Source organism: Scomber japonicus, chromosome 8 (assembly GCF_027409825.1).
Source record: "Scomber japonicus isolate fScoJap1 chromosome 8, fScoJap1.pri, whole genome shotgun sequence".
NCBI classification, from domain to species: domain Eukaryota; kingdom Metazoa; phylum Chordata; class Actinopteri; order Scombriformes; family Scombridae; genus Scomber; species Scomber japonicus.
Window position 1 is genome coordinate 32,929,403 of NC_070585.1, and position 18,356 is coordinate 32,947,758.

The window sequence follows — 18,356 nt, forward strand, 5'->3', positions numbered from 1 at the left end:
TGTAATGGCTGACAGAGAGGGATCACTTACAACTTCCTGCTATGATACCCAGTTTAGAGTTTGAAACTCAAAGTGGCAGTGGTGGGATTTGAACCCACGCCTCCTGAGAGACTGGAGCCTTAATCCAGCGCCTTAGACCGCTCGGCCACACTACCTCCATTTTAAGCCATCCATGCCTGTAGCGACACTGAAAAGAAACAGAACTGATATCCAAAATTATTGAACGTCCAATGTGAAGAGCAAGAATTTTCCAGGGGTCTTCCTAAATATTTGGCTTTGGCCACCACTGATATGGGCTTCTTAATCAGCGGAAGATGTTGCTGGGCAACTCTTGATACCAGTCTACCACACAGAGAAGGCCTGAACAACGCATTAATTAGCAGAGGATGGTTTCGATCCATCGACCTCTGGGTTATGGGCCCAGCACGCTTCCGCTGCGCCACTCTGCTTTCCTTTAGTGACTTTAAAACTGTATTTCACTGATTTCACACCAATTTCTTATCTTTAAATGCCTTTGAAATTTTGGCAAAATTGAGTGGACTTGCAAAATCCAATAGCTTGTCATAACAACCTCCACTCCATAAAGGCTGACAGAGAGGGACCTCTTACTCTGATACCCGATTTAGGGCTAGAAACTCCAAGCTGCAGGAGTTAATCTTGGCAGTGGTGGGATTTGAACCCACGCCTCCTGAGAGACTGGAGCCTTAATCCAGCGCCTTAGACCACTCGGCCACACTACCTCCACCTCAGCCCATCACTGTCTGCAGCGACACCGAAAAGACACAGTGCTGATATCCGACATTATTGAACGTCACATATGAAGAGCAAGAATTTCCCAGGTGTCTTTCCAAATGGTGAAAACCAAAAACTCTGGCCATTTTGATTACTGGAGGATGTTGCTGGGCAACTCTTGGTAATAGTCTACCACATAGAGAAGCCCTGAACAATGCATTAATTAGCAGAGGATGGTTTCGATCCATCGACCTCTGGGTTATGGGCCCAGCACGCTTCCGCTGCGCCACTCTGCTTCCCGTTAGTGATGGTGACTTTAAAAGTGTATTTCACTGATTTCACACCAATTTCTTATTTTTAAATGGATGGGAAATTTTGGCAAAATTGAGTGGACTTGCAAAACCCAGGAGCTTATCATGACCACCTCCCAATGTAAATGCTGACAGAGAGGGCTCTCTTACAACCTCCTGCTCCGACAGCCAGTTTAGGGCTAGAAACTCCAAGTTACAGGAGCTAAGCTTGGCAGTGGTGGGATTTGAACCCACGCCTCCTGAGAGACTGGAGCCTAAATCCAGCGCCTTAGACCACTCGGCCACACTACCTCCACTTCAACCCATTACTGTCTGTAGCGACACAGAAAAGACACAGTGCTGATATCCAACATCATTGAACGTCACATATGAAAAGCAAGAATTACCCAGGTGTCTTTCCAAATGGTGAAAACCAAAATAATCACCTTGGACCATTGGAGGATGTTGCTGGGCAACTCTTGGTAACAGTTTACCACATAGAGAAGGCCTGAACAACGCATTAATTAGCAGAGGATGGTTTCGATCCATCGACCTCTGGGTTATGGGCCCAGCACGCTTCCGCTGCGCCACTCTGCTTTCCGTTAGTGATGGTGATTTTAAAAGTGTATTTCACTGATTTCACACCAATTTCTTATTTTTAAATGTCTGGAAATTTCGGCCAAAAGGGGTGGACTTCCACTCTGTAATGGCTGACAGAGAGGGATCACTTACAACTTCCTGCTATGATACCCAGTTTAGAGTTTGAAACTCAAAGTGGCAGTGGTGGGATTTGAACCCACGCCTCCTGAGAGACTGGAGCCTTAATCCAGCGCCTTAGACCGCTCGGCCACACTACCTCCATTTTAAGCCATCCATGCCTGTAGCGACACTGAAAAGAAACAGAACTGATATCCAAAATTATTGAACGTCCAATGTGAAGAGCAAGAATTTTCCAGGGGTCTTCCTAAATATTTGGCTTTGGCCACCACTGATATGGGCTTCTTAATCAGCGGAAGATGTTGCTGGGCAACTCTTGATACCAGTCTACCACACAGAGAAGGCCTGAACAACGCATTAATTAGCAGAGGATGGTTTCGATCCATCGACCTCTGGGTTATGGGCCCAGCACGCTTCCGCTGCGCCACTCTGCTTTCCTTTAGTGACTTTAAAACTGTATTTCACTGATTTCACACCAATTTCTTATCTTTAAATGCCTTTGAAATTTTGGCAAAATTGAGTGGACTTGCAAAATCCAATAGCTTGTCATAACAACCTCCACTCCATAAAGGCTGACAGAGAGGGACCTCTTACTCTGATACCCGATTTAGGGCTAGAAACTCCAAGCTGCAGGAGTTAATCTTGGCAGTGGTGGGATTTGAACCCACGCCTCCTGAGAGACTGGAGCCTTAATCCAGCGCCTTAGACCACTCGGCCACACTACCTCCACCTCAGCCCATCACTGTCTGCAGCGACACCGAAAAGACACAGTGCTGATATCCGACATTATTGAACGTCACATATGAAGAGCAAGAATTTCCCAGGTGTCTTTCCAAATGGTGAAAACCAAAAACTCTGGCCATTTTGATTACTGGAGGATGTTGCTGGGCAACTCTTGGTAATAGTCTACCACATAGAGAAGCCCTGAACAATGCATTAATTAGCAGAGGATGGTTTCGATCCATCGACCTCTGGGTTATGGGCCCAGCACGCTTCCGCTGCGCCACTCTGCTTCCCGTTAGTGATGGTGACTTTAAAAGTGTATTTCACTGATTTCACACCAATTTCTTATTTTTAAATGGATGGGAAATTTTGGCAAAATTGAGTGGACTTGCAAAACCCAGGAGCTTATCATGACCACCTCCCAATGTAAATGCTGACAGAGAGGGCTCTCTTACAACCTCCTGCTCCGACAGCCAGTTTAGGGCTAGAAACTCCAAGTTACAGGAGCTAAGCTTGGCAGTGGTGGGATTTGAACCCACGCCTCCTGAGAGACTGGAGCCTAAATCCAGCGCCTTAGACCACTCGGCCACACTACCTCCACTTCAACCCATTACTGTCTGTAGCGACACAGAAAAGACACAGTGCTGATATCCAACATCATTGAACGTCACATATGAAAAGCAAGAATTACCCAGGTGTCTTTCCAAATGGTGAAAACCAAAATAATCACCTTGGACCATTGGAGGATGTTGCTGGGCAACTCTTGGTAACAGTTTACCACATAGAGAAGGCCTGAACAACGCATTAATTAGCAGAGGATGGTTTCGATCCATCGACCTCTGGGTTATGGGCCCAGCACGCTTCCGCTGCGCCACTCTGCTTTCCGTTAGTGACTTTAAAAGTGTATTTCACTGATTTCACACCAATTTCTTATCTTTAAATGCCTTTGAAATTTTGGCAAAATTGAGTGGACTTGCAAAATCCAATAGCTTGTCATAACAACCTCCACTCCATAAAGGCTGACAGAGAGGGACCTCTTACTCTGATACCCGGTTTAGGGCTAGAAACTCCAAGCTGCAGGAGTTAATCTTGGCAGTGGTGGGATTTGAACCCACGCCTCCTGAGAGACTGGAGCCTTAATCCAGCGCCTTAGACCACTCGGCCACACTACCTCCACCTCAGCCCATCACTGTCTGCAGCGACACCGAAAAGACACAGTGCTGATATCCGACATTATTGAACGTCACATATGAAGAGCAAGAATTTCCCAGGTGTCTTTCCAAATGGTGAAAACCAAAAACTCTGGCCATTTTGATTACTGGAGGATGTTGCTGGGCAACTCTTGGTAATAGTCTACCACATAGAGAAGCCCTGAACAATGCATTAATTAGCAGAGGATGATTTCGATCCATCGACCTCTGGGTTATGGGCCCAGCACGCTTCCGCTGCGCCACTCTGCTTCCCGTTAGTGATGGTGACTTTAAAAGTGTATTTCACTGATTTCACACCAATTTCTTATTTTTAAATGGATGGGAAATTTTGGCAAAATTGAGTGGACTTGCAAAACCCAGGGGCTTATCATGACCACCTCCCAATGTAAATGCTGACAGAGAGGGCTCTCTTACAACCTCCTGCTCCGACAGCCAGTTTAGGGCTAGAAACTCCAAGTTACAGGAGCTAAGCTTGGCAGTGGTGGGATTTGAACCCACGCCTCCTGAGAGACTGGAGCCTAAATCCAGCGCCTTAGACCACTCGGCCACACTACCTCCACTTCAACCCATTACTGTCTGTAGCGACACAGAAAAGACACAGTGCTGATATCCAACATCACTGAACGTCACATATGAAAAGCAAGAATTACCCAGGTGTCTTTCCAAATGGTGAAAACCAAAATAATTACCTTGGACCATTGGAGGATGTTGCTGGGCAACTCTTGGTAACAGTTTACCACATAGAGAAGGCCTGAACAACGCATTAATTAGCAGAGGATGGTTTCGATCCATCGACCTCTGGGTTATGGGCCCAGCACGCTTCCGCTGCGCCACTCTGCTTTCCGTTAGTGATGGTGATTTTAAAAGTGTATTTCACTGATTTCACACCAATTTCTTATTTTTAAATGTCTGGAAATTTCGGCCAAAAGGGGTGGACTTCCACTCTGTAATGGCTGACAGAGAGGGATCACTTACAACTTCCTGCTATGATACCCAGTTTAGAGTTTGAAACTCAAAGTGGCAGTGGTGGGATTTGAACCCACGCCTCCTGAGAGACTGGAGCCTTAATCCAGCGCCTTAGACCGCTCGGCCACACTACCTCCATTTTAAGCCATCCATGCCTGTAGCGACACTGAAAAGAAACAGAACTGATATCCAAAATTATTGAACGTCCAATGTGAAGAGCAAGAATTTTCCAGGGGTCTTCCTAAATATTTGGCTTTGGCCACCACTGATATGGGCTTCTTAATCAGCGGAAGATGTTGCTGGGCAACTCTTGATACCAGTCTACCACACAGAGAAGGCCTGAACAACGCATTAATTAGCAGAGGATGGTTTCGATCCATCGACCTCTGGGTTATGGGCCCAGCACGCTTCCGCTGCGCCACTCTGCTTTCCTTTAGTGACTTTAAAACTGTATTTCACTGATTTCACACCAATTTCTTATCTTTAAATGCCTTTGAAATTTTGGCAAAATTGAGTGGACTTGCAAAATCCAATAGCTTGTCATAACAACCTCCACTCCATAAAGGCTGACAGAGAGGGACCTCTTACTCTGATACCCGATTTAGGGCTAGAAACTCCAAGCTGCAGGAGTTAATCTTGGCAGTGGTGGGATTTGAACCCACGCCTCCTGAGAGACTGGAGCCTTAATCCAGCGCCTTAGACCACTCGGCCACACTACCTCCACCTCAGCCCATCACTGTCTGCAGCGACACCGAAAAGACACAGTGCTGATATCCGACATTATTGAACGTCACATATGAAGAGCAAGAATTTCCCAGGTGTCTTTCCAAATGGTGAAAACCAAAAACTCTGGCCATTTTGATTACTGGAGGATGTTGCTGGGCAACTCTTGGTAATAGTCTACCACATAGAGAAGCCCTGAACAATGCATTAATTAGCAGAGGATGGTTTCGATCCATCGACCTCTGGGTTATGGGCCCAGCACGCTTCCGCTGCGCCACTCTGCTTCCCGTTAGTGATGGTGACTTTAAAAGTGTATTTCACTGATTTCACACCAATTTCTTATTTTTAAATGGATGGGAAATTTTGGCAAAATTGAGTGGACTTGCAAAACCCAGGAGCTTATCATGACCACCTCCCAATGTAAATGCTGACAGAGAGGGCTCTCTTACAACCTCCTGCTCCGACAGCCAGTTTAGGGCTAGAAACTCCAAGTTACAGGAGCTAAGCTTGGCAGTGGTGGGATTTGAACCCACGCCTCCTGAGAGACTGGAGCCTAAATCCAGCGCCTTAGACCACTCGGCCACACTACCTCCACTTCAACCCATTACTGTCTGTAGCGACACAGAAAAGACACAGTGCTGATATCCAACATCATTGAACGTCACATATGAAAAGCAAGAATTACCCAGGTGTCTTTCCAAATGGTGAAAACCAAAATAATCACCTTGGACCATTGGAGGATGTTGCTGGGCAACTCTTGGTAACAGTTTACCACATAGAGAAGGCCTGAACAACGCATTAATTAGCAGAGGATGGTTTCGATCCATCGACCTCTGGGTTATGGGCCCAGCACGCTTCCGCTGCGCCACTCTGCTTTCCGTTAGTGACTTTAAAAGTGTATTTCACTGATTTCACACCAATTTCTTATCTTTAAATGCCTTTGAAATTTTGGCAAAATTGAGTGGACTTGCAAAATCCAATAGCTTGTCATAACAACCTCCACTCCATAAAGGCTGACAGAGAGGGACCTCTTACTCTGATACCCGGTTTAGGGCTAGAAACTCCAAGCTGCAGGAGTTAATCTTGGCAGTGGTGGGATTTGAACCCACGCCTCCTGAGAGACTGGAGCCTTAATCCAGCGCCTTAGACCACTCGGCCACACTACCTCCACCTCAGCCCATCACTGTCTGCAGCGACACCGAAAAGACACAGTGCTGATATCCGACATTATTGAACGTCACATATGAAGAGCAAGAATTTCCCAGGTGTCTTTCCAAATGGTGAAAACCAAAAACTCTGGCCATTTTGATTACTGGAGGATGTTGCTGGGCAACTCTTGGTAATAGTCTACCACATAGAGAAGCCCTGAACAATGCATTAATTAGCAGAGGATGGTTTCGATCCATCGACCTCTGGGTTATGGGCCCAGCACGCTTCCGCTGCGCCACTCTGCTTCCCGTTAGTGATGGTGACTTTAAAAGTGTATTTCACTGATTTCACACCAATTTCTTATTTTTAAATGGATGGGAAATTTTGGCAAAATTGAGTGGACTTGCAAAACCCAGGAGCTTATCATGACCACCTCCCAATGTAAATGCTGACAGAGAGGGCTCTCTTACAACCTCCTGCTCCGACAGCCAGTTTAGGGCTAGAAACTCCAAGTTACAGGAGCTAAGCTTGGCAGTGGTGGGATTTGAACCCACGCCTCCTGAGAGACTGGAGCCTAAATCCAGCGCCTTAGACCACTCGGCCACACTACCTCCACTTCAACCCATTACTGTCTGTAGCGACACAGAAAAGACACAGTGCTGATATCCAACATCATTGAACGTCACATATGAAAAGCAAGAATTACCCAGGTGTCTTTCCAAATGGTGAAAACCAAAATAATCACCTTGGACCATTGGAGGATGTTGCTGGGCAACTCTTGGTAACAGTTTACCACATAGAGAAGGCCTGAACAACGCATTAATTAGCAGAGGATGGTTTCGATCCATCGACCTCTGGGTTATGGGCCCAGCACGCTTCCGCTGCGCCACTCTGCTTTCCGTTAGTGATGGTGATTTTAAAAGTGTATTTCACTGATTTCACACCAATTTCTTATTTTTAAATGTCTGGAAATTTCGGCCAAAAGGGGTGGACTTCCACTCTGTAATGGCTGACAGAGAGGGATCACTTACAAGTTCCTGCTATGATACCCAGTTTAGAGTTTGAAACTCAAAGTGGCAGTGGTGGGATTTGAACCCACGCCTCCTGAGAGACTGGAGCCTTAATCCAGCGCCTTAGACCGCTCGGCCACACTACCTCCATTTCAAGCCATCCATGCCTGTAGCGACACTGAAAAGAAACAGAACTGATATCCAAAATTATTGAACGTCCAATGTGAAGAGCAAGAATTTTCCAGGGGTCTTCCTAAATATTTGGCTTCGGCCACCACTGATATGGGCTTCTTAATCAGCGGAAGATGTTGCTGGGCAACTCTTGATACCAGTCTACCACACAGAGAAGGCCTGAACAACGCATTAATTAGCAGAGGATGGCTTCGATCCATCGACCTCTGGGTTATGGGCCCAGCACGCTTCCGCTGCGCCACTCTGCTTTCCGTTAGTGACTTTAAAACTGTATTTCACTGATTTCACACCAATTTCTTATCTTTAAATGCCTTTGAAATTTTGGCAAAATTGAGTGGACTTGCAAAATCCAATAGCTTGTCATAACAACCTCCACTCCATAAAGGCTGACAGAGAGGGACCTCTTACTCTGATACCCGGTTTAGGGCTAGAAACTCCAAGCTGCAGGAGTTAATCTTGGCAGTGGTGGGATTTGAACCCACGCCTCCTGAGAGACTGGAGCCTTAATACAGCACCTTAGACCACTCGGCCACACTACCTCCACCTCAGCCCATCACTGTCTGCAGCGACACCGAAAAGACACAGTGCTGATATCCGACATTATTGAACGTCACATATGAAGAGCAAGAATTTCCCAGGTGTCTTTCCAAATGGTGAAAACCAAAAACTCTGGCCATTTTGATTACTGGAGGATGTTGCTGGGCAACTCTTGGTAATAGTTTACCACATAGAGAAGCCCTGAACAATGCATTAATTAGCAGAGGATGGTTTCGATCCATCGACCTCTGGGTTATGGGCCCAGCACGCTTCCGCTGCGCCACTCTGCTTCCCTTTAATGATGGTGACTTTAAAAGTGTATTTCACTGATTTCACACCAATTTCTTATTTTTAAATGGATGGGAAATTTTGGCAAAATTGAGTGGACTTGCAAAACCCAGGAGCTTATCATGACCACCTCCCAATGTAAATGCTGACAGAGAGGGCTCTCTTACAACCTCCTGCTCCGACAGCCAGTTTAGGGCTAGAAACTCCAAGTTACAGGAGCTAAGCTTGGCAGTGGTGGGATTTGAACCCACGCCTCCTGAGAGACTGGAGCCTAAATCCAGCGCCTTAGACCACTCGGCCACACTACCTCCACTTCAACCCATTACTGTCTGTAGCGACACAGAAAAGACACAGTGCTGATATCCAACATCATTGAACGTCACATATGAAAAGCAAGAATTACCCAGGTGTCTTTCCAAATGGTGAAAACCAAAATAATCACCTTGGACCATTGGAGGATGTTGCTGGGCAACTCTTGGTAACAGTTTACCACATAGAGAAGGCCTGAACAACGCATTAATTAGCAGAGGATGGTTTCGATCCATCGACCTCTGGGTTATGGGCCCAGCACGCTTCCGCTGCGCCACTCTGCTTTCCGTTAGTGATGGTGATTTTAAAAGTGTATTTCACTGATTTCACACCAATTTCTTATTTTTAAATGTCTGGAAATTTCGGCCAAAAGGGGTGGACTTCCACTCTGTAATGGCTGACAGAGAGGGATCACTTACAACTTCCTGCTATGATACCCAGTTTAGAGTTTGAAACTCAAAGTGGCAGTGGTGGGATTTGAACCCACGCCTCCTGAGAGACTGGAGCCTTAATCCAGCGCCTTAGACCGCTCGGCCACACTACCTCCATTTCAAGCCATCCATGCCTGTAGCGACACTGAAAAGAAACAGAACTGATATCCAAAATTATTGAACGTCCAATGTGAAGAGCAAGAATTTTCCAGGGGTCTTCCTAAATATTTGTCTTCGGCCACCACTGATATGGGCTTCTTAATCAGCGGAGGATGTTGCTGGGCAACTCTTGGCACCAGTTTACCACACAGAGAAGGCCTGAACAACGCATTAATTAGCAGAGGATGGTTTCGATCCATCGACCTCTGGGTTATGGGCCCAGCACGCTTCCGCTGCGCCACTCTGCTTTCCGTTAGTGACTTTAAAACTGTATTTCACTGATTTCACACCAATTTCTTATCTTTAAATGCCTTTGAAATTTTGGCAAAATTGAGTGGACTTGCAAAATCCAATAGCTTGTCATAACAACCTCCACTCCATAAAGGCTGACAGAGAGGGACCTCTTACTCTGATACCCGGTTTAGGGCTAGAAACTCCAAGCTGCAGGAGTTAATCTTGGCAGTGGTGGGATTTGAACCCACGCCTCCTGAGAGACTGGAGCCTTAATCCAGCGCCTTAGACCACTCGGCCACACTACCTCCACCTCAGCCCATCACTGTCTGCAGCGACACCGAAAAGACACAGTGCTGATATCCGACATTATTGAACGTCACATATGAAGAGCAAGAATTTCCCAGGTGTCTTTCCAAATGGTGAAAACCAAAAACTCTGGCCATTTTGATTACTGGAGGATGTTGCTGGGCAACTCTTGGTAATAGTCTACCACATAGAGAAGCCCTGAACAATGCATTAATTAGCAGAGGATGGTTTCGATCCATCGACCTCTGGGTTATGGGCCCAGCACGCTTCCGCTGCGCCACTCTGCTTCCCGTTAGTGATGGTGACTTTAAAAGTGTATTTCACTGATTTCACACCAATTTCTTATTTTTAAATGGATGGGAAATTTTGGCAAAATTGAGTGGACTTGCAAAACCCAGGAGCTTATCATGACCACCTCCCAATGTAAATGCTGACAGAGAGGGCTCTCTTACAACCTCCTGCTCCGACAGCCAGTTTAGGGCTAGAAACTCCAAGTTACAGGAGCTAAGCTTGGCAGTGGTGGGATTTGAACCCACGCCTCCTGAGAGACTGGAGCCTAAATCCAGCGCCTTAGACCACTCGGCCACACTACCTCCACTTCAACCCATTACTGTCTGTAGCGACACAGAAAAGACACAGTGCTGATATCCAACATCATTGAACGTCACATATGAAAAGCAAGAATTACCCAGGTGTCTTTCCAAATGGTGAAAACCAAAATAATCACCTTGGACCATTGGAGGATGTTGCTGGGCAACTCTTGGTAACAGTTTACCACATAGAGAAGGCCTGAACAACGCATTAATTAGCAGAGGATGGTTTCGATCCATCGACCTCTGGGTTATGGGCCCAGCACGCTTCCGCTGCGCCACTCCGCTTTCCGTTAGTGACTTTAAAACTGTATTTCACTGATTTCACACCAATTTCTTATCTTTAAATGCCTTTGAAATTTTGGCAAAATTGAGTGGACTTGCAAAATCCAATAGCTTGTCATAACAACCTCCACTCCATAAAGGCTGACAGAGAGGGACCTCTTACTCTGATACCCGGTTTAGGGCTAGAAACTCCAAGCTGCAGGAGTTAATCTTGGCAGTGGTGGGATTTGAACCCACGCCTCCTGAGAGACTGGAGCCTTAATCCAGCGCCTTAGACCACTCGGCCACACTACCTCCACCTCAGCCCATCACTGTCTGCAGCGACACCGAAAAGACACAGTGCTGATATCCGACATTATTGAACGTCACATATGAAGAGCAAGAATTTCCCAGGTGTCTTTCCAAATGGTGAAAACCAAAAACTCTGGCCATTTTGATTACTGGAGGATGTTGCTGGGCAACTCTTGGTAATAGTCTACCACATAGAGAAGCCCTGAACAATGCATTAATTAGCAGAGGATGGTTTCGATCCATCGACCTCTGGGTTATGGGCCCAGCACGCTTCCGCTGCGCCACTCTGCTTCCCGTTAGTGATGGTGACTTTAAAAGTGTATTTCACTGATTTCACACCAATTTCTTATTTTTAAATGGATGGGAAATTTTGGCAAAATTGAGTGGACTTGCAAAACCCAGGAGCTTATCATGACCACCTCCCAATGTAAATGCTGACAGAGAGGGCTCTCTTACAACCTCCTGCTCCGACAGCCAGTTTAGGGCTGGAAACTCCAAGTTACAGGAGCTAAGCTTGGCAGTGGTGGGATTTGAACCCACGCCTCCTGAGAGACTGGAGCCTAAATCCAGCGCCTTAGACCACTCGGCCACACTACCTCCACTTCAACCCATTACTGTCTGTAGCGACACAGAAAAGACACAGTGCTGATATCCAACATCATTGAACGTCACATATGAAAAGCAAGAATTACCCAGGTGTCTTTCCAAATGGTGAAAACCAAAATAATCACCTTGGACCATTGGAGGATGTTGCTGGGCAACTCTTGGTAACAGTTTACCACATAGAGAAGGCCTGAACAACGCATTAATTAGCAGAGGATGGTTTCGATCCATCGACCTCTGGGTTATGGGCCCAGCACGCTTCCGCTGCGCCACTCTGCTTTCCGTTAGTGATGGTGATTTTAAAAGTGTATTTCACTGATTTCACACCAATTTCTTATTTTTAAATGTCTGGAAATTTCGGCCAAAAGGGGTGGACTTCCACTCTGTAATGGCTGACAGAGAGGGATCACTTACAACTTCCTGCTATGATACCCAGTTTAGAGTTTGAAACTCAAAGTGGCAGTGGTGGGATTTGAACCCACGCCTCCTGAGAGACTGGAGCCTTAATCCAGCGCCTTAGACCGCTCGGCCACACTACCTCCATTTCAAGCCATCCATGCCTGTAGCGACACTGAAAAGAAACAGAACTGATATCCAAAATTATTGAACGTCCAATGTGAAGAGCAAGAATTTTCCAGGGGTCTTCCTAAATATTTGTCTTCGGCCACCACTGATATGGGCTTCTTAATCAGCGGAGGATGTTGCTGGGCAACTCTTGGCACCAGTTTACCACACAGAGAAGGCCTGAACAACGCATTAATTAGCAGAGGATGGTTTCGATCCATCGACCTCTGGGTTATGGGCCCAGCACGCTTCCGCTGCGCCACTCTGCTTTCCGTTAGTGACTTTAAAACTGTATTTCACTGATTTCACACCAATTTCTTATCTTTAAATGCCTTTGAAATTTTGGCAAAATTGAGTGGACTTGCAAAATCCAATAGCTTGTCATAACAACCTCCACTCCATAAAGGCTGACAGAGAGGGACCTCTTACTCTGATACCCGGTTTAGGGCTAGAAACTCCAAGCTGCAGGAGTTAATCTTGGCAGTGGTGGGATTTGAACCCACGCCTCCTGAGAGACTGGAGCCTTAATCCAGCGCCTTAGACCACTCGGCCACACTACCTCCACCTCAGCCCATCACTGTCTGCAGCGACACCGAAAAGACACAGTGCTGATATCCGACATTATTGAACGTCACTTATGAAGAGCAAGAATTTCCCAGGTGTCTTTCCAAATGGTGAAAACCAAAAACTCTGGCCATTTTGATTACTGGAGGATGTTGCTGGGCAACTCTTGGTAATAGTCTACCACATAGAGAAGCCCTGAACAATGCATTAATTAGCAGAGGATGGTTTCGATCCATCGACCTCTGGGTTATGGGCCCAGCACGCTTCCGCTGCGCCACTCTGCTTCCCGTTAGTGATGGTGACTTTAAAAGTGTATTTCACTGATTTCACACCAATTTCTTATTTTTAAATGGATGGGAAATTTTGGCAAAATTGAGTGGACTTGCAAAACCCAGGAGCTTATCATGACCACCTCCCAATGTAAATGCTGACAGAGAGGGCTCTCTTACAACCTCCTGCTCCGACAGCCAGTTTAGGGCTAGAAACTCCAAGTTACAGGAGCTAAGCTTGGCAGTGGTGGGATTTGAACCCACGCCTTCTGAGAGACTGGAGCCTAAATCCAGCGCCTTAGACCACTCGGCCACACTACCTCCTCTTCAACCCATTACTGTCTGTAGCGACACAGAAAAGACACAGTGCTGATATCCAACATCATTGAACGTCACATATGAAAAGCAAGAATTACCCAGGTGTCTTTCCAAATGGTGAAAACCAAAATAATCACCTTGGACCATTGGAGGATGTTGCTGGGCAACTCTTGGTAACAGTTTGCCACATAGAGAAGCCCTGAACAATGCATTAATTAGCAGAGGATGGTTTCGACCCATCGACCTCTGGGTTATGGGCCCAGCACGCTTCCGCTGCGCCACTCTGCTTCCCGTTAGTGATGGTGACTTTAAAAGTGTATTTCACTGATTTCACACCAATTTCTTATTTTTAAATGGATGGGAAATTTTGGCAAAATTGAGTGGACTTGCAAAACCCAGGAGCTTACCATGACCACCTCCCAAAGTAAATGCTGACAGAGAGGGCTCGCTTACAACCTCCTGCTCCGACAGCCAGTTTAGGGCTAGAAACTCCAAGTTACAGGAGCTAAGCTTGGCAGTGGTGGGATTTGAACCCACGCCTCCTGAGAGACTGGAGCCTAAATCCAGCGCCTTAGACCACTCGGCCACACTACCTCCACTTCAACCCATTACTGTCTGTAGCAACACAGAAAAGACACAGTGCTGATATCCAACATCATTGAACGTCACATATGAAAAGCAAGAATTGCCCAGGTGTCTTTCCAAATGGTGAAAACCAAAATAATCACCTTGGACCATTGGAGGATGTTGCTGGGCAACTCTTGGTAACAGTTTGCCACATAGAGAAGGCCTGAACAACGCATTAATTAGCAGAGGATGGTTTCGATCCATCGACCTCTGGGTTATGGGCCCAGCACGCTTCCGCTGCGCCACTCTGCTTTCCGTTAGTGATGGTGATTTTAAAAGTGTATTTCACTGATTTCACACCAATTTCTTATTTTTAAATGTCTGGAAATTTCGGCCAAAAGGGGTGGACTTCCACTCTGTAATGGCTGACAGAGAGGGATCACTTACAACTTCCTGCTATGATACCCAGTTTAGAGTTTGAAACTCAAAGTGGCAGTGGCAGGATTGGAACCCACGCCTCCTGAGAGACTGGAGCCTTAATCCAGCGCCTTAGACCGCTCGGCCACACTACCTCCACCTCAAGCCATCGATGCCTGTAGCGACACTGAAAAGAAACAGAACTGATATCCAACATTATTGAACGTCCAATGTGAAGAGCAAGAATTTTCCTGGGGTCTTCCTAAATATTTGGCTTTGGCCACCACTGATATGGGCTTCTTAATCAGCAGAGGATGTTGCTGGGCAACTCTTGGTAACAGTCTACCACATAGAGAAGGCCTGAACAACGTAATTAATTAGCAGAGGATGGTTTCGATCCATCGACCTCTGGGTTATGGGCCCAGCACGCTTCCGCTGCGCCACTCTGCTTCTTTCTGCTAGTGATGGTGACTTTAAAACTGTATTTCACTGATTTCACACCAATTTCTTATTTTTAAATGCCTGGGAAATTTTGGCAAAATTGAGTGGACTTGCAAAACCCCAGAGCTTATCATGACAACCTCCACTCTATAAAGGCTGACAGAGAGGGATCTCTATAACCTCCTGCTCTGATACCCAGTTTAGGGCTAGAAACTCCAAGTATCTGGAGCTAAGCTTGGCAGTGGTGGGATTTGAACCCACGCCTCCTGAGAGACTGGAGCCTAAATCCAGCGCCTTAGACCACTCGGCCACACTACCTCCACGTCAACCCATTACTGTCTGTAGCGACACAGAAAAGACACAGTGCTGATATCCAACATCATTGAACGTCACATATGAAAAGCAAGAATTACCCAGGTGTCTTTCCAAATGGTGAAAACCAAAATAATCACCTTGGACCAATGGAGGATGTTGCTGGGCAACTCTTGGTAACAGTTTACCACATAGAGAAGGCCTGAACAATGCATTAATTAGCAGAGGATGGTTTCGATCCATCGACCTCTGGGTTATGGGCCCAGCACGCTTCCGCTGCGCCACTCTGCTTTCCATTAGTGATGGTGATTTTAAAAGTGTATTTCACTGATTTCACACCAATTTCTTATTTTTAAATGTCTGGAAATTTTGGCCAAAGGGAGAGGACTTCCAATCTGTAATGGCTGACAGAGAGGGATCACTTCCAACTTCCTGCCATGATACCCAGTTTAGAATTAGAAACTCAAAATAGCAGGAGCTATGATTGGCAGTGGTGGGATTTGAACCCACGCCTCCTGAGAGACTGGAGCCTTAATCCAGCGCCTTAGACCGCTCGGCCACACTACCTCCATTTCAAGCCATCCATGCCTGTAGCGACACTGAAAAGAAATAGAACTGATATCCAACATTATTGAACGTCCAATGTGAAGAGCAAGAATTTTCCAGGGGTCTTCCTAAATATTTGGCTTTGGCCACCACTGATATGGGCTTCTTAATCAGCGGAGGATGTTGCTGGGCAACTCTTGGTAATAGTCTACCACACAGAGAAGGCCTGAACAACGCATTAATTAGCAGAGGATGGTTTCGATCCATCGACCTCTGGGTTATGGGCCCAGCACGCTTCCGCTGCGCCACTCTGCTTCCCGTTAGTGATGGTGACTTTAAAACTGTATTTCACTGATTTCACACCAATTTCTTATTTTTAAATGGATGGGAAATTTTGGCAAAATTGAGTGGACTTGCAAAACCCAGGAGCTTATCATGACCACCTCCCAATGTAAATGCTGACAGAGAGGGCTCTCTTACAACCTCCTGCTCCGACAGCCAGTATAGGGCTAGAAACTCCAAGTTACAGGAGCTAAGCTTGGCAGTGGTGGGATTTGAACCCACACCTCCTGAGAGACTGGAGCCTAAATCCAGCCCCTTAGACCACTCGGCCACACTACCTCCACTTCAACCCATTACTGTCTGTAGCGACACAGAAAAGACACAGTGCTGATATCCAACATCATTGAACGTCACATATGAAAAGCAAGAATTACCCAGGTGTCTTTCCAAATGGTGAAAACCAAAATAATCACCTTGGATGTTGCTGGGCAACTCTTGGTAACAGTTTACCACATAGAGAAGGCCTGAACAACGCATTAATTAGAAGAGGATGGTTTCGATCCATCGACCTCTGGGTTATGGGCCCAGCACGCTTCCGCTGCGCCACTCTGCTTTCCGTTAGTGATGGTGATTTTAAAAGTGTATTTCACTGATTTCACACCAATTTCTTATTTTTAAATGTCTGGAAATTTCGGCCAAAAGGGGTGGACTTCCACTCTGTAATGGCTGACAGAGAGGGATCACTTACAACTTCCTGCTATGATCCCCAGTTTAGAGTTTGAAACTCAAAGTGGCAGTGGTGGGATTTGAACCCACGCCTCCTGAGAGACTGGAGCCTTAATCCAGCGCCTTAGACCGCTCGGCCACACTACCTCCACCTCAAGCCATCCATGCCTGTAACGACACTGAAAAGAAACAGAACTGATATCCAACATTATTGAACGTCCAATGTGAAGAGCAAGAATTTTCCAGGGGTCTTCCTAAATATTTGGCTTTGGCCACCACTGATATGGGGTTCTTAATCAGCAGAGGATGTTGCTGGGCAACTCTTGGTAACAGTCTACCACACAGAGAAGGCCTGAACAACGCATTAATTAGCAGAGGATGGTTTCAATCCATCGACCTCTCGGTTATGGGCCCAGCACGCTTCCGCTGTGCCACTCTGCTTCTTTCTGCTAGTGATGGTGACTTTAAAACTGTATTTCACTGATTTCACACCAATTTCTTATTTTTAAATGCCTGGGAAATTTTGGCAAAATTGAGTGGACTTGCAAAACCCCAGAGCTTATCATGACAACCTCCACTCTATAAAGGCTGACAGAGAGGGATCTCTATAACCTCCTGCTCTGATACCCAGTTTAGGGCTAGAAACTCCAAGTATCTGGAGCTAAGCTTGGCAGTGGTGGGATTTGAACCCACGCCTCCTGAGAGACTGGAGCCTAAATCCAGCGCCTTAGACCACTCGGCCACACTACCTCCACGTCAACCCATTACTGTCTGTAGCGACACAGAAAAGACACAGTGCTGATATCCAACATCATTGAACGTCACATATGAAAAGCAAGAATTACCCAGGTGTCTTTCCAAATGGTGAAAACCAAAATAATCACCTTGGACCAATGGAGGATGTTGCTGGGCAACTCTTGGTAACAGTTTACCACATAGAGAAGGCCTGAACAACGCATTAATTAGCAGAGGATGGTTTCGATCCATCGACCTCTGGGTTATGGGCCCAGCACGCTTCCGCTGCGCCACTCTGCTTTCCATTAGTGATGGTGATTTTAAAAGTGTATTTCACTGATTTCACACCAATTTCTTATTTTTAAATGTCTGGAAATTTTGGCCAAAAGGGGTGGACTTCCACTCTGTAATGGCTGACAGAGAGGGATCACTTACAACTTCCTGCCATGATACCTAGTTTAGAATTCGAAACTCAAAATAGCAGGAGCTATGATTGGCAGTGGTGGGATTTGAACCCACGCCTCCTGAGAGACTGGAGCCTTAATCCAGCGCCTTAGACCGCTCGGCCACACTACCTCCACTTCAAGTCATCCATGCCTGTAGGGACACTGAAAAGAAACAGAACTGATATCCAACATTATTGAACGTCCAATGTGAAGAGCAAGAATTTTCCAGGGGTCTTCCTAAATATTTGGCTTTGGCCACCACTGATATGGGCTTCTTAATCAGCGGAGGATGTTGCTGGGCAACTCTTGGTACCAGTCTACCACACAGAGAAGGCCTGAACAACGCATTAATTAGCAGAGGATGGTTTCGATCCATCGACCTCTGGGTTATGGGCCCAGCACGCTTCCGCTGCGCCACTCTGC

At 46.3% G+C, this 18,356-nt stretch overlaps 32 non-coding genes across 32 annotated transcripts; all 32 read right to left on the bottom strand.

The window, feature by feature from the left end:
* Window positions 1–73: 73 nt before the first annotated feature.
* trnal-aag (transfer RNA leucine (anticodon AAG)) lies at window positions 74–155 on the bottom strand. Its single transcript has one exon. It is a non-coding gene; the product is annotated as a tRNA-Leu (tRNA).
* A 503-nt stretch (window positions 156–658) lies between these two features.
* On the bottom strand, window positions 659–740 carry trnal-aag (transfer RNA leucine (anticodon AAG)). Its single transcript has one exon. It is a non-coding gene; the product is annotated as a tRNA-Leu (tRNA).
* A 512-nt stretch (window positions 741–1,252) lies between these two features.
* On the bottom strand, window positions 1,253–1,334 carry trnal-uag (transfer RNA leucine (anticodon UAG)). The gene has a single exon. It is a non-coding gene; the product is annotated as a tRNA-Leu (tRNA).
* Window positions 1,335–1,797: 463 nt separating this feature from the next.
* Window positions 1,798–1,879, bottom strand: trnal-aag (transfer RNA leucine (anticodon AAG)). Its single transcript has one exon. It is a non-coding gene; the product is annotated as a tRNA-Leu (tRNA).
* Window positions 1,880–2,382: 503 nt separating this feature from the next.
* Window positions 2,383–2,464, bottom strand: trnal-aag (transfer RNA leucine (anticodon AAG)). Its single transcript has one exon. It is a non-coding gene; the product is annotated as a tRNA-Leu (tRNA).
* Window positions 2,465–2,976: 512 nt separating this feature from the next.
* Window positions 2,977–3,058, bottom strand: trnal-uag (transfer RNA leucine (anticodon UAG)). The gene has a single exon. It is a non-coding gene; the product is annotated as a tRNA-Leu (tRNA).
* A 494-nt stretch (window positions 3,059–3,552) lies between these two features.
* trnal-aag (transfer RNA leucine (anticodon AAG)) lies at window positions 3,553–3,634 on the bottom strand. The gene has a single exon. It is a non-coding gene; the product is annotated as a tRNA-Leu (tRNA).
* A 512-nt stretch (window positions 3,635–4,146) lies between these two features.
* Window positions 4,147–4,228, bottom strand: trnal-uag (transfer RNA leucine (anticodon UAG)). Its single transcript has one exon. It is a non-coding gene; the product is annotated as a tRNA-Leu (tRNA).
* A 463-nt stretch (window positions 4,229–4,691) lies between these two features.
* trnal-aag (transfer RNA leucine (anticodon AAG)) lies at window positions 4,692–4,773 on the bottom strand. Its single transcript has one exon. It is a non-coding gene; the product is annotated as a tRNA-Leu (tRNA).
* Window positions 4,774–5,276: 503 nt separating this feature from the next.
* Window positions 5,277–5,358, bottom strand: trnal-aag (transfer RNA leucine (anticodon AAG)). Its single transcript has one exon. It is a non-coding gene; the product is annotated as a tRNA-Leu (tRNA).
* Window positions 5,359–5,870: 512 nt separating this feature from the next.
* Window positions 5,871–5,952, bottom strand: trnal-uag (transfer RNA leucine (anticodon UAG)). The gene has a single exon. It is a non-coding gene; the product is annotated as a tRNA-Leu (tRNA).
* A 494-nt stretch (window positions 5,953–6,446) lies between these two features.
* On the bottom strand, window positions 6,447–6,528 carry trnal-aag (transfer RNA leucine (anticodon AAG)). The gene has a single exon. It is a non-coding gene; the product is annotated as a tRNA-Leu (tRNA).
* Window positions 6,529–7,040: 512 nt separating this feature from the next.
* Window positions 7,041–7,122, bottom strand: trnal-uag (transfer RNA leucine (anticodon UAG)). Its single transcript has one exon. It is a non-coding gene; the product is annotated as a tRNA-Leu (tRNA).
* Window positions 7,123–7,585: 463 nt separating this feature from the next.
* trnal-aag (transfer RNA leucine (anticodon AAG)) lies at window positions 7,586–7,667 on the bottom strand. The gene has a single exon. It is a non-coding gene; the product is annotated as a tRNA-Leu (tRNA).
* A 503-nt stretch (window positions 7,668–8,170) lies between these two features.
* trnal-aag (transfer RNA leucine (anticodon AAG)) lies at window positions 8,171–8,252 on the bottom strand. Its single transcript has one exon. It is a non-coding gene; the product is annotated as a tRNA-Leu (tRNA).
* Window positions 8,253–8,764: 512 nt separating this feature from the next.
* On the bottom strand, window positions 8,765–8,846 carry trnal-uag (transfer RNA leucine (anticodon UAG)). The gene has a single exon. It is a non-coding gene; the product is annotated as a tRNA-Leu (tRNA).
* Window positions 8,847–9,309: 463 nt separating this feature from the next.
* On the bottom strand, window positions 9,310–9,391 carry trnal-aag (transfer RNA leucine (anticodon AAG)). The gene has a single exon. It is a non-coding gene; the product is annotated as a tRNA-Leu (tRNA).
* Window positions 9,392–9,894: 503 nt separating this feature from the next.
* Window positions 9,895–9,976, bottom strand: trnal-aag (transfer RNA leucine (anticodon AAG)). Its single transcript has one exon. It is a non-coding gene; the product is annotated as a tRNA-Leu (tRNA).
* A 512-nt stretch (window positions 9,977–10,488) lies between these two features.
* On the bottom strand, window positions 10,489–10,570 carry trnal-uag (transfer RNA leucine (anticodon UAG)). Its single transcript has one exon. It is a non-coding gene; the product is annotated as a tRNA-Leu (tRNA).
* Window positions 10,571–11,064: 494 nt separating this feature from the next.
* trnal-aag (transfer RNA leucine (anticodon AAG)) lies at window positions 11,065–11,146 on the bottom strand. Its single transcript has one exon. It is a non-coding gene; the product is annotated as a tRNA-Leu (tRNA).
* Window positions 11,147–11,658: 512 nt separating this feature from the next.
* Window positions 11,659–11,740, bottom strand: trnal-uag (transfer RNA leucine (anticodon UAG)). Its single transcript has one exon. It is a non-coding gene; the product is annotated as a tRNA-Leu (tRNA).
* Window positions 11,741–12,203: 463 nt separating this feature from the next.
* On the bottom strand, window positions 12,204–12,285 carry trnal-aag (transfer RNA leucine (anticodon AAG)). Its single transcript has one exon. It is a non-coding gene; the product is annotated as a tRNA-Leu (tRNA).
* Window positions 12,286–12,788: 503 nt separating this feature from the next.
* trnal-aag (transfer RNA leucine (anticodon AAG)) lies at window positions 12,789–12,870 on the bottom strand. The gene has a single exon. It is a non-coding gene; the product is annotated as a tRNA-Leu (tRNA).
* Window positions 12,871–13,382: 512 nt separating this feature from the next.
* Window positions 13,383–13,464, bottom strand: trnal-uag (transfer RNA leucine (anticodon UAG)). Its single transcript has one exon. It is a non-coding gene; the product is annotated as a tRNA-Leu (tRNA).
* A 509-nt stretch (window positions 13,465–13,973) lies between these two features.
* trnal-uag (transfer RNA leucine (anticodon UAG)) lies at window positions 13,974–14,055 on the bottom strand. The gene has a single exon. It is a non-coding gene; the product is annotated as a tRNA-Leu (tRNA).
* Window positions 14,056–14,518: 463 nt separating this feature from the next.
* On the bottom strand, window positions 14,519–14,600 carry trnal-aag (transfer RNA leucine (anticodon AAG)). Its single transcript has one exon. It is a non-coding gene; the product is annotated as a tRNA-Leu (tRNA).
* Window positions 14,601–15,122: 522 nt separating this feature from the next.
* On the bottom strand, window positions 15,123–15,204 carry trnal-uag (transfer RNA leucine (anticodon UAG)). Its single transcript has one exon. It is a non-coding gene; the product is annotated as a tRNA-Leu (tRNA).
* A 479-nt stretch (window positions 15,205–15,683) lies between these two features.
* Window positions 15,684–15,765, bottom strand: trnal-aag (transfer RNA leucine (anticodon AAG)). Its single transcript has one exon. It is a non-coding gene; the product is annotated as a tRNA-Leu (tRNA).
* A 518-nt stretch (window positions 15,766–16,283) lies between these two features.
* trnal-uag (transfer RNA leucine (anticodon UAG)) lies at window positions 16,284–16,365 on the bottom strand. The gene has a single exon. It is a non-coding gene; the product is annotated as a tRNA-Leu (tRNA).
* A 452-nt stretch (window positions 16,366–16,817) lies between these two features.
* Window positions 16,818–16,899, bottom strand: trnal-aag (transfer RNA leucine (anticodon AAG)). Its single transcript has one exon. It is a non-coding gene; the product is annotated as a tRNA-Leu (tRNA).
* Window positions 16,900–17,420: 521 nt separating this feature from the next.
* trnal-uag (transfer RNA leucine (anticodon UAG)) lies at window positions 17,421–17,502 on the bottom strand. Its single transcript has one exon. It is a non-coding gene; the product is annotated as a tRNA-Leu (tRNA).
* Window positions 17,503–17,981: 479 nt separating this feature from the next.
* On the bottom strand, window positions 17,982–18,063 carry trnal-aag (transfer RNA leucine (anticodon AAG)). The gene has a single exon. It is a non-coding gene; the product is annotated as a tRNA-Leu (tRNA).
* Between the last annotated feature and the right edge of the window lie 293 nt (window positions 18,064–18,356).